Here is a 13,375-nt window from a genome sequence, read left to right on the forward strand (position 1 = left end):
AAGTTTATTAGAGTGCACAATATTTCAGGGAACACAATATTACCACATGTCTATCTTTTTATTGACTTTCTGTTCTGTCTTCTCATTGATTGTAAACCCAACCACATGACCTCCTCGTCACTGCCTGTCTATACAGACCTCCAGGTCTCTATGGTTGGTATTGAGATTAAAAAGGCGTGTGTCTCCAAGCTGGCTATGTCCTTGAACACACAGACTCTGCCTGGCATGTGATTGGATTAAGGGCATGTGCTACCACTGCCAGACTTCTGCTAAATGTCTTGCTATTAGCTCTGACCCCAGGCAACTTTATTTATTAACATACAAATAAAATCACATTTCAGCACAAATAAAATATCACCATATCTAGCAGACTGACCTCCATCGTCCCAGAGGGTCAGCGAGGACTGATGAACAGTGCAAGACAGCCATTGAACCATCGTCACGAAGGCTGTGGGCCGTGGAATTGAGTGGGCACAGGCTGTCTCCATGTGCCTTTGTGTAGGGACAGGGGCCGAAGGGCTTAGAGTCCGAAAGACATGTGGTGCCAGCGCCAGACCTTTGGAAGACCATGGTCAAGAGATGAGCGAATCCTCACTTGTAGGGAAATGGCCAAGGGAGGCTTACCAAAGGGGGTCTTACCGATTATGCTGGTGTTGGATGAGTGAGTGTTCAAGGTTTCGGGGCTCCTAGTGTGTCTCAGACTGCCGGCGGGCAGGAGAAATGCACTCAGAGGGCTTCTGCCGAGTCACTAGCACCAATGTTATGATATTTTGCATGTGGGGGACCCCCAGCTGGCCAGGGTATCCCACACATGAGGGAAAACATGCTGGCATTCTGGGCAGATGCAGCGGTGGGCAATGAATGAGACACGCCATGAAGGCATGGCAGTGGCAGTAGGTAGACATTCATTCACAATCCAAGCTCTGCATCTGAGCAGAAAGAGTTTATTATAACAGGAGATAAAGAGACAGAAGGGAGAGAGAGGAAGAGAGAGATGGGGGGTTGAGGGTGCACACTCATGGCAGGGAAGAAAGAGAGCAGAAGAGAGAGAGGGAAGGGGAGGGGTTTTCCTTAAAATGAAGCTTTTATGTCAAGACACAGAGTGATGCCAAGAGGCGGGTCAGAATATTAACAGGGGTGCCTTTCTACAGGAGGTTCTATGTCATGAAATTGGTGAGTAGCCCAGAGTATGTGCTTGTAGTCAGAGTGTCTTATACTCCCAGGCAATGGTGAAGGAACTGAGCTTTGACCCCTTGATTATGTGACACACCCTCTTTGATGTGTCCCTGCAGCCTTTGTTTGCTTAGGCCCTCCATAATTTTCCTGTTACAAGGGGACTCTCAGTAGGGTGTCTGCCATTTCTCTTATAGCAGCTATGAGGTGTGTGTGTGTGTGTGTGTGTGTGTGTGTGTGTGTGAGAGAGAGAGAGAGAGAGAGAGAGAGAGAGAGAGAGAGAGAGAGAGAGAGAATATCCTCTAGGTGCTTGCACCTGAGGAGTGCCTAACCAAACCCCTAGCCCAAACCTAAAAAAGGCTTTCTTACAAAACCCGATTGTATAAATGCTTCCCCCATTCTTGCTATCTACCTTTTGAACACTCTTCTCCAAGATTTGATGACATTTTAGTATTTTGAGCTGTTAATTGCTTCGTGTGTGTATATGAATTAGAGATTTCAGTAGAGATTACATGTGACTAATCAACCAATTTTGTAAGTTTTCATTTGCTGGAGAGATATCTCAGTGGTTAAAAGCAATGGCTGCTGTTGCAGTGGACCCAGCTTTGATTCCCAACAGCCCACACTTCTCTGTAACTCCAGTCCCAGGAATCCAGTGCCCTTTCTGTGCTCCATAAGCACTATGTGCATGTGCTGCACAAACATACATGGAGGCAAAACATCCATACACATAAAAATAAATAATAATTTCTTAAAAGAACTTCATCTTGTTATTTTAATAAAAATAGCTTTTCAGGCCAGGTATTGGTAGCACATGTGCCTTTTTTTTTTTTTTTTTTTTGGTTTTTTTGAGACAGGGTTTCTCTGTGTAGCTTTGCGCCTTTCCTGGAGCTCACTTGGTAGCCCAGGCTGGCCTCGAACTCACAGAGATCCGCCTGGCTCTGCCTCCCGAGTGCTGGGATTAAAGGCGTGCGCCACCAACGCCCGGCGCACATGTGCCTTTAATCCCAGCACTCAGGAGGCAGAGGCAGGTGGATCTCTGAGTTCAAGGCCAGGCAGCCTGGTCTACAGAGAGTTCCAGGACAACCAGGACTGTTATATAGAGAAGCACTGTCTCTAAATAAATAAATAAACAAATTGAATGCAATTAAACCTTTCAAAATCAAAAACGTAAGTAATGAATGCTCAAATGACATTTAAAATTTGTTTTTTCTGGGCCAGTGAGGTGGCTCATGGGCAAAGGCACTTGATGCAAAGTCTGACAAGTAGAGTTTGAGCCTCAAGAACCACATGATGGAAGGAGAAAACCAATTCCTAAAAGTTGTCCTCTGCTCCCAATATGTGTGCCACAATATACCTATACCTACATAAACAAGTGCAATAAACATTTTAAACAAAAAATTAATTTTTCTTTTCCAATCTCCATTAGCTGTGTCATCAACAGTTCAGAACCATGAGGATGAGGATGCTAAGAAGGCGTCCCTTCAGCTTCTTGGCTCATAAAAGATGAACTAGATGAGTATGAATAGTTATTTAAAAATAATTTGTTGAGCCAGGCACAGTGGTTCACATCTTTAATTCCAGCACTCAGGAGGCAGAAGCAGGTGGATCTCTGAGGCCAGCCTGGTCTACAGAGCTACTCCCAGGACAGCCAAGGTTACACATAAAAACCCTGTCTCAAAAAACCAAAATAAAGCCGGGCGGTGGTGGCGCACGCCTTTAATCCCAGCACTCGGGAGGCAGAGCCAGGCGGATCTCTGTGAGTTCGAGGCCAGCCTGGACTACCAAGTGAGTTTCAGGAAAGGCGCAAAGCTACACAAGAGAAACCCTGTCTCGAAAAACCAAAAAAAAAAAAAAAAAAAAAAAAAACCAAAATAATAAAACAATAATCATAATTTGTGTTCTTCGTATATTTTGTCTGTTGGAGACCTGGGAAAGTGCAGGTCAATGTGTGCCTGTAAGTCCGTTTCTTGTCTCTGTCACCCTTAAGCTGCTCTTCTGCTCTTAGAAACATTCTATGATTAGCTTAAAAGACAAGGTTTCAGGTGAAAAATGCTTTTGAAATGATGTCTTACAAATCTATGATTTCCAGAAGTATATATTTTAGCATGAATCTAAAAAAGAGTCTTGTTAATAAAAACGAACCCAAGGCCAGTTATTGGGGTAAATGCTGGAAGATCAGAGAAGCAGAACAAGCCACAGCCACCTCACCTCGCCAATTCCTCAGCTGATCCTGTTTCCTCAGACTGGAAGCCTCTGAGTCATCATCCAGAATAGATCTCAGCTGAACTGCTGCTCAAAAGCCTAAAAGCTTAACTGGCCAAAAGCTTCTAGTTTCTGGTCTTCAAAGCCTTATATACCTTTCTGCTTTCTGCCATCGCTCCCTGGGATTAAAGGCTCTTGTTACCATACCTGGCTGTTTCCAGTGTGACCTTGAACTCACAGAGATCCAGGCGGATCTCTGCCTCTGGAGTGCTAGGGTTAAAGGTGTGAGTGCCACCATTTTCTGGCCTCCATTTCTGTCTAGTGGCTGTTCTGTTCTCTGACCAGATAAATGTATTAGGGTGTATGATATATTGGGGAACACAATATCACCATAATATATTGCTATGTATGTGAACTTTACATGTTATATGAAAGTTTATAGAGTGAGTGGTGTATAAGATTAATGCAAAAGTAACCAGAAAGTGTTTGCCCAGCACAAGTACTCAGCAGCTGATTATGGCTGAAGGAGAGACAATAACAGAAGCTGCATCCAAAGCCGGCCTGAGCAATGGCACAACAGACTAGAAACCAGCCCTGACTCTTCTTGTCCTCAGGGCAAACTGCATAGCTTGAGCTAAACCCACTCAGAATGGAGAAACCCAACCCGGCGTGGGAAAGTGAAACAACTTGTGGAAGATCACAGAGGGCTGACAAGGGAATTCCTCTCTGTCTTAGGGCTACTATTGTTTTGATGAATGAAAGACCATGACAAAAAGCATACTGAGGAGGAAAGGGTTTATTTGCATTACACTGGCTAAAAAGAGTAGTCACATTATGATCAAGATTACACAAACATAAAGCTGGAAAAAGGTTAGTTCTATGAACATTGCTACTTTGGAGGACATCATTTCAATAAAGTGGTTTTTAAAAGCTTTATATCTTAGATGAATTATGTAATACATATATAAAAGGGTCAGTGATGACTAGCATTATTGCACAGAAGAATTATACACAAGTGTGTGTGTGTGTGTGTGTGTGTGTGTGTGTGTGTGTATTAAGTCAACTTTCCTACTGAAGTACAATTTAGGATCTTTGGCTCAGTAGGGTAAAAGGGCCACAGCATTGGCAAAACCCTAAATTTTATATCTCTTAGAAGTCTAGAGTGAGTGTTAGTTATTATAGACATTATGTACAAGTGTATCTCACATATAACAGAATACTTATTTTGTCAAGGCACAGAGATTAATACTAAAGTTTCAAGTGGCAAGATTGTTTAGATGACAGATTATTGTCTGTCAAACCATAAGAAGCTAGAGTTATACCACATGTGCAATGAGACATTTTTTTTTAGAGGTCAGGTAGTGGTAGCACACACCTTTAATCCTAGCATTCCGGAGGCAGAGATTCATCTGGCTCTCTATGAGTTTAAGGCCACACTGGGAACAGAGCCAGGCGTGGTGACACATGCCTTTAATTCCCAGCACTAGTTAACCATAGAGGTCTGGAGGTTTGTACAGACAGAGAGGAAGTGGTGTAGCTGGGTGGAGAGAGGAAGTAAGATGGCAGGGCAGAGAAAGGATATAGGCATGAGTACACAGGAAGTAGCTCTCTCTTGGTTGAGGATTTCTGAGTGGTAAGAATGTGTGCTGGCTTCTTTCTGCTTCTCTGATCTCTCAGTTTTCACTCCAATATCTGGCTCTGGGTTTTTTTTTTATTATTATTATTAATAAGACCGGTTAGCAATTCATCTTTCATCTGGCACCCAATGTGGGGCTTGAACCCACGACCCTGGGATTAAGAGTCTCATGCTCTACCGACTGAGCTAGATTCGAAAGCTGCTTGGTCTGCATGCCGATGTGATTTATCCTTCTCAGATCTCTGATTCCGTTTCATGACCAGGCTTTGCTTCAGCTGCTTTCTCAGTTCTCCATATAAAATTCACAGACCTCCCTCTCCTAGGGCTACTGCTAGGCCTAGACACAATTTACCTTGTTACCGGATCAGATAAACTCACAGAACAGATTTCAATGTAACTTTTTACTATTGACTGCTCTCAGTATATCCTGGTTTTTTTAATATAAAGACAAAAAAGCTGTCTCACTTCTGTTCACTTACATATCCTTCTCAGATCTGATGATGTTTATCGAAGTCTCCTCTTCCTTTACTCACCCAACTACTTCCATTCAGTAAATTTCCTCTTGTTACAGATTTAAAGATATTGGGCTGAAGCCAGAAAATGTTCATACCTTTTAACCCAAAGCCATGAGCCTTTTGCTAAATCTATTCCACTTGTCTTACAGACACCCGCAGGTTCCTGGGGAAAGTTCTGCTGCTGCATCAAGAAATCTGGTCTGATGAAAACTAACCATCTCCAGAGCCCATTCTGAGCCCACCCATTTGTCGAGTATATTTTGCAGATTCACTCCTCCTTCCTGACCTCCAGAGAAACAGCAGATGCCATGGCTCCTGCACTCAGATGCCATGGCTCCTGCACTCCTGATTTGGTGTGCAGTTCCCCCTCCTGGAACATCTCTGCTGCAACCTGCCTTCTCAGCTCCCTCAAGGAACAGATGCCTGAGATCTCCTGACTCTAGGCTTCCACCTCCCCACTTTGCTCCTTGTCTGCTTGAAGCAGTCTTGAAAATTCAGCCCCCTTATTCCCTCACTTGTTCCCATAACTCACCTTTTTTTTTTTTTATAATAATTGAAATGGAGGAATGTTAATATTCTGACCTACCTCTTGGCATTGCTCTGTTTCCTGACATAAAAGCCTCATTTTAAGGAAAAACCCCTCCCCTTCCCCCTCTCTCTTCTGCTCTTTCTTCCCTGCCATGAGTGTGCACCCTCAACCCCCCATCTCTCTCTTCCTCTCTCTCCCTTCTGTCTTTTTGTCTCTTTATCTCCTATTATAATAAACTCTTTTCACGAATGGATGTCTGCCACCACCACCACTGCTGCCATGCCCACAAGGTGTGTCCACCATCCACTGCTGCATCTGCCCAGCATGCTAGCATATTTTCCCTCGTGTGTGAGATACCCCACAGCTGGGGGTCTCCCTCCCGTGTGCAAAATATCATAACAATCCCTACTCTGCCTCATGGGCCCGAACTTTTATAAGATCTCCCACAATGCTGCTGTCTATCTATGAAGTTAATACTTTGCCTGATAAATTTCTTATCCCCAAACAACTGCCTCATTCTTCTTTATTGATTCCTAATTTCTGAGACCATATTGCTCCCCACCCTCCCACTTCTCTCTCTGTCTCTCTCTGTCTCTCTCTGTCTCTCTCTGTCTCTCTCTCTCTCTCTTTTGATTTTTGAAATAAGGTCTCTTTGTGTACTGCTGACTTCTCAGACTTACTGTGTACACACAACCGCCCTCCAACTCACAAAGATCCACCTCCTAAGTGCTGAGATCAAAGGTATGTACCCACAACTCTGGCTTAGTGTATTCAGTTTTAAATTATTACTGTGAGGTGAGGATGGATCCTGCCTCCTGTTTCCTTGGTAACACTAGAAAGGTAAACATCAGGATCCCCACTCCTTAGGATTTAAATTATTATATAAGAAGGTGGAGTTGTCTGCTATTTATTGAGGTCCATTGTTGGGAACAGAGGGCCCTAAGGGACCAATTTATGTTTAGACAACATGATGCTGATGTGGATATCCAGCATAAATCAAGATAGCTATTGAAAGTGAGGGTGTGGAGGTGTTGGGTTGGGTGGGAGGGTGGTGGTGATGGGGTGATGTAGGCCTTTAATCCCAGCACTCAGGAGGCAGAGGCAGGTGAACCTCTGAGTTTGAGGCCAGCTGGTCTACAGAATGAGTTCCAGGACAGCCAGGGCTACACACAGAGAAACCCTGTTTCAAAACACCAAATAAGTAAGTAAGTAAGTAAGTAAGTAAGTAAGTAAGCAAGCAAATAAATAAATAAATAATAGTTATTGGAGTTGGGGTACAACTATGAGTCAGCACATAATGGCTGGCACTGAATGTTCAGAGAACCCCAAAGTAAATAGTGATGTCAACTGTTAGACAACCAGTTCTAGCAGAATGACACTTTTGTGTGGATTCCATATAAATATAAGCTTAAAGACAGAAGCCTGAGCCTTAGCCATTGCTTACCTGCCTGTGTGTATCTGTAATTAAACCTGTATGCCTAACTCCGTGGGGCCTACATGCTGGTCTACACGCAGGCTGTGCCTGCCTGGGTACCCACCAGGAGCTGCCTGCCTAACAGTCTGTGTGCTGGTTAATAAAATATGTCTTATCTTCCTGCAGCTTCTCAGCTTCTCAGCCTCCTATGACACTCTTCCTTTTCTAGCATGGAGCTTGGACCTCACACCTATTCAAGACAAGCTACTTCCTCCTGCTCAAGAGATCGGAATCAAAGTTCTGCCTCTGGCTCTGGGTGGAGACCTGATTTCCCAAGCTACCTAACATTGCAACATTCCATATTATTGTCACCTCAGGAGTTAACAAGCTGTGGATCACCTGGCTAGGAGTCTGCCCCAAGAAAGTCTAATTATCTACCTGAGTCCCCTTGATCAACCTCTGAGGCTTGAAAGTCTGTAAGAGTGGGATCGTTAAAACCCTCTGCACCCCAACTTACTCAATGCCTACTCTCCCAGATCCCTCTTGATTTTATTCTTTACCCTCATCTCTATCCAGGTGTTCACTGGTGACCTCCTTTTCTCACTATACCTTGCTGGCTGGTTTTAAGGACCCTTGCAGAGGCCCACCAGATGGATGTCTGCACCCAATAGACAGAAGCCAGGTTGGGAGTCATCTAAATTCCCTAATGGCAGTTAGGGTTTCTTCTTCAGAGTGGGTGTGCTGACTAGTCTTATGTCAACTTGACATAAGTTGGAGTTATCTGAAAGGAGGGAAACTCTATAAGAAAATGCCTCTATAAAATCCAGCTGCAGGACATTTTCTTAATTACTGATTCAAGGGGGAAAGGCCAGCCCACCGTGGATGGTGCTGTTGTGGTCCGAGGCTTCAAATCAACCCAAGCAGACCCAAGACCTTTGCAGAGGTTCTGCAAAGCACGATTTATTACTGAGCAGCACTACAGAAAACTGATCCATCAGGCTGGCAGAACAGACTTGGGAGCTGAACTGTGATCCCAAAATGTACATTTCAACAAGTACTTAAGCACAAAACCCACAAATATCCTTGCCAAGTTACAGTTCCATTTTCCCACCAAACAGGACTCAAAGATAAAGGGCTTCCCCCGTGTGTTCCATCAGTGTCAACCAACATGGAATGCCAGATTTCAATCCAACCAATCGGATTCATTTGTTCTTTTTCTTGTTAGGAACAGCCAAGATGTTTCTAATATGTATAGAAACCTCCCTATGGTTTAGGGAGGAGGTGAGTCAGCTATTGGAAGGTTCTCAGCTCCCCTAGGGCTCGGGAACCTGAACTTTGTTTCACCCTACTGGTAAAATGGAGCCTGAAATCAAAATGGCAGTTCTTAGGACAAGGTGCTTTTTGCCCATTCCCAATAGTGCCACCCCTGGGCTGGTGGTCCTGGGTTCTGTAAGAAAGCAGACTGAGTAAGTCATGGGGAGCAAGCCAGCAAGCAGCACCCCTCCATGGCCTTTGCATCAGCTCCTGCCTCCAGGATCCTGCCCTGTTTGAGTTCTTATCCTGACTTCTTTCAATGATGAATAGAGATATGGAAGTATAAGCCAAATAAACTTTTTCCTCCTCCACTTGTTTTTGGTCTTGGTGTTTTGTCACAGCAATAGAAACCCTGACTAAGACAGTGGGGAATGATAAAGAAGAAAGATCGAAATGGGGCAGAATGTTTAGAGATGGGGCCTTGATTTGTATCCTTGTCCAAAAGCCAAAAATGTCCTTTGCTCTGTCTTGGCTAAAGTCCAGAAATGCCAAAACATTTGGAGTCCTTTATTCCTGGTCTGGTTCCTAAATAATTTTAGGGTTTTGATTTGTGAAATTGGGAAACAGAGATTAACAGCCTTGGGGGTCATTGATCCTCTCCTACAACCCCAATAACAGCAGAAAGGCAAATATCAGCTTTGCTACTCACTCCTTAGGATTTAAATTACCAAAAAAAAAAAAAAAAAAAAAAAAAAAAAAAAAAAAGGCGTCTAGGCTTTGTTGAAGCCCATCAAGGCAAAGCAACTTCCTTCTACTTAAAAGAATGAGTTACCTCTGGGGTACGTGAGGCTTAGGGTACCTGGAATCTGTGTTCCTGGGTCGTAGTCACTCAGATTTGAAAGTCCCTGGATAGCTGTGGCTACAACACAATGTTGACTGACTAGAATTTCTTTCTTTCTTTATTTTTCTGGTTTTTCAAGACAGCATTTCTCTGTGTAGCTTTGGAGCCTGTCCTGGAGCTCCCTCTGTGGACCAGGCTGGCCTTGAATTCACAGAGATCTGTCACCTCTGCCTCCTAAGTGCTGGGATTAAAGGTGCATGACACCACACTCGGCTAATTTTGATGACAGTGGAGAAGTTAATACAAGACTAAGAAGAAAAAAACACACCACTTATTACCTTTATGTGCACATGAGGATTTTCACAAGAAAGTGAAGTGTGAAAAAATGACCAACGCATGATGCTTTTAGACTTTTTATGCAATATACAGTAGCCTGTAAAGTCTGATGGAGCACAGATCTTTGGACTAGGGGCAGCAAACTCTAGAGATGTCACTAGACATCTGGGATCCTATAAAAGCAGGCAGAAGAAAAGTTATTTATTCAGGCTTGGGATAACCCAGGTGCTGATGTCTTGTGGGGAAAACATTTCTCCCCATGGAACCTTTATAGTGTGTGGCTTGTAGGAAACGACAGGACAACTGTCCCTTTCTGAAGCTGTTAGGGAGTTCTACCTCTGGACTTTGTGACATGATGTTATCATCTGCAGTTTATGCTGGAGAACCACACAATGGAATCAGCACATGAAAATCTCATGTTTTAAGTAAGTTTATGGTTTTATGATGGGCTGCTTTCATGGCTGTCCTGAAGCTTGTGTTCTGGGTAGATACCTGTGAATAGTGAGTAGTCCAGGAACTCCAAATGATCAGTATGCCATTTTGGTGCATTTTGAGATGGTCCTTCCTCACCTACTTTTGTTAGATGTAGATGCTAACATTTTAGCTGGGACTTCTTTTGGAAAGATTTGAAGATGGGACCTTGAAGAAAATGAGGTGTGTACTGGGTGGCTACTGGAAAGGCTATTCCTGGCCAGTAGCAGCTGGGGAGGTATTGAGGTGGGGCTTGCTGGGCAGTACCAGGAGGCCAGGCAGACTGCCACAGTGGAAGGGCAGGGTGGAGAGGGAACTGGACACATAAAGCCTTCCAGATTGCTTGAAACACTGGCCTGGGAACCAGCAGGGGCATCTATGGAGTATGGCAAAATCTGCTTAACATTGTAATAGGAATTGTCCTCTCTGCTTTATAGAGGAGGCGCAGGGCAAGGGCAGCAAAAGGGATGAGGCCTCTGCACTAATCCAGGGAACAGCAAGTCTTTCCAGGAAACACATGGCACCGGGGAATGGGATTAATGATGATGATTTCCAGTTGTAGACTGGAATCAGTTGTGCAGCATCAGAGTATGTTTGGCAGGCCCTGCAGTGGACCCAATCCCAGCAGGCTTCTGTTGGAAAAGAGGGAATTAAGTTGTTAGCCTTGCTTACAGGGATTTTTGGACAAGCAGACCAAGGCTAGCCTTTTGTGTCTGTGGTAGTTTGGGTGTAATTGGCCCCCCATAATCTCATAGGGAATGGCACTATTAGGAGGTGTGGCTTTCTTGGAGTGTGTATGGCCTCATTGGACGAAGTATGTCACTGTAGGGGTGAGCTTTGAGGTTTCCTATGCTCAAGACACTGGCCAGTATCTCAGTTGACTTCCTGTTGCCTTAAAGATGTAGGATTCTCAGCTACCCCAGCACATCATCTGGATGCATGCAGCCATGCTCCCCATCGTGATAATGGACTGAACCTCTGACCTCTGAAACTGTGAGTCACCCCAGATTAAATGTTTTCTTTATAAGAGTTGCCAGGATCATGGTGTCTCTTCACAGCAATAAAAACCCTAAGACAGAAGTTGGTCCCAGTTACTGGGGTATTGTTGTGATAGGCCTGACCATATTTTTGCTTGGAGTAATATGGACTTTGGGAGTTTGGGTTAGGAAAGCAGTGGAATGCTTTAAGCACTACTTAATGGGCCATACTAGTAGGGCATGGAAGATAGTGGTGCTGAATGTGATTTGGTAAACTGGGGGGGATCAAAAGGTTTCAGAGGAGAAGAATGTTAGTATGTGGACTAGAGATACTTTGGTGAAGAAAGTGGCTGCTTTTTGCCCTTGTCCAAAGAGTCTGCCTAAGGCTAAAGTGAAGAGTTTTGGATTAATTCTATTGGCAGAAGAAATCTCAAAAGAGCCTAGTATAGAATCTGTCATATGGTTATTAGTAGTAACTCTAATGGAAATTTATAATGAAAAGGAGCAATAAAATGTAAAATTTGAGGAGAAAAGGAATGGCTTTAAGTGCTGTGTTCAAGGAGATAAACAAATTAAGGAATAAAGGGAGTGGTGATCTCAGGGCAAGATCCCACCTAGCCAAATTTCCCACTTGTAGAAAGAAACTAAAGAAAAACTTAGAGCTGGGTGTGGTGGGCACACTTTTAATCCCAGCACTGAGAAGGCAGAGGCTAGAAGATTTCTGAGTTTGAGGGCAGCCTGGTCTAGAAATCCAGTTTCAGGATGGCCAAGCTTACGTAGTGAAGGATAGGAAGCTGGTGAAGATGTAATTGAATGAAGGGGCCATGTTCCAATCCCAGTAAGTAATAGAACTTGGCAGCTTCAGCCATGTGGTTCTGGCTTTAGAGTTAAGGATAAAAGAAATGGATTATGGAATTTGCCTCTATGTCTAAGGACAGCTACTGAGACCAGGCATGTGTCAAGAGTGTCCCTGAATGGAGGCCTAGTAGAGAGGCCATTTCATGAAGCTGTGAAGTTGAAGCCTGGATTGCCTTGGAGAACCCAAGATATTAGAGATGCCAGAGTCGTGGAATACTTGCTGAGGAAAGCTGCTAACAGAGAGTGGAACCAGCTGAAGAAAGAAGTGTGTTGAAGTTAACAAAGCTGAAAGGAGTTGGAGATCTGAAAAGCACTTCGACATCAGGCATGAGATGAAGAGTTTAGAGTTTGACCAGCTGGTTTTTGGTCTTGCTTTGGTCCTGTTTTTCCTTGCTATACTCCCTTCCCTACATTTTGGAATGGTAATGTATATCCTGTGCCATTATATGTAGGAAGTATGTGATCTGCTTTTTGATTTTGATTTTACAGGGGATTACAGTAAAGAGATTGCATGAATCTTAGAAGAGACTTTGAACTTTGGAATTTTAAATATTGTTGAGATTGTGATAGACTATGGAGACCTTTGAAGTTGGACTAAATGCATTTTGCATTATATTATTACAAGCTTATGGGGGCCAGGGAGTGGACTGTGGTAATTTGAATGTAATTGGTCCCCATAATCTCATAGGGAGTGGCACTATTTAGGAGGTGTTGCTTTCTTGGAGTGAGTATGGCCTTGTTGGAGGAAGTATGTCACTATGGGGACAGGCTTTGAGGTTTCCTATGCTCAGGATACTGCCCAGTGTCTCAACCGACTTCCTGTTGCCTGTAAGAAGTAGGACTCTCTGCTACTCCTCCAGCACCACGTCTGCCTGCATGCTGCCATGTTCCCATCATGGTGATAATGGACTGAACCTCTGACCTCTGAAGCTGTAAGTTGCCACCGTAACTAAATGTTTTCTTTATAAGAGTTGCCTTGGTTGTGTTATCTCTTCACAGCAATAAAACCCCTAACTAGACAGTGTCAGTTAGGAAAAGTGAGTAACAGACTTACAGTGACTTAACGAGACAGGAGTTTATTTTTATTTACAAGGAGTTTGGACATGGAGAGCTGTTGGCACTTGCTTGGTCAAATGATCACAAGGTCTATGGATCTCTTGGCCTTT

This window comes from Peromyscus leucopus, chromosome 9, assembly GCF_004664715.2.
Source record: "Peromyscus leucopus breed LL Stock chromosome 9, UCI_PerLeu_2.1, whole genome shotgun sequence".
Classification (NCBI taxonomy): domain Eukaryota; kingdom Metazoa; phylum Chordata; class Mammalia; order Rodentia; family Cricetidae; genus Peromyscus; species Peromyscus leucopus.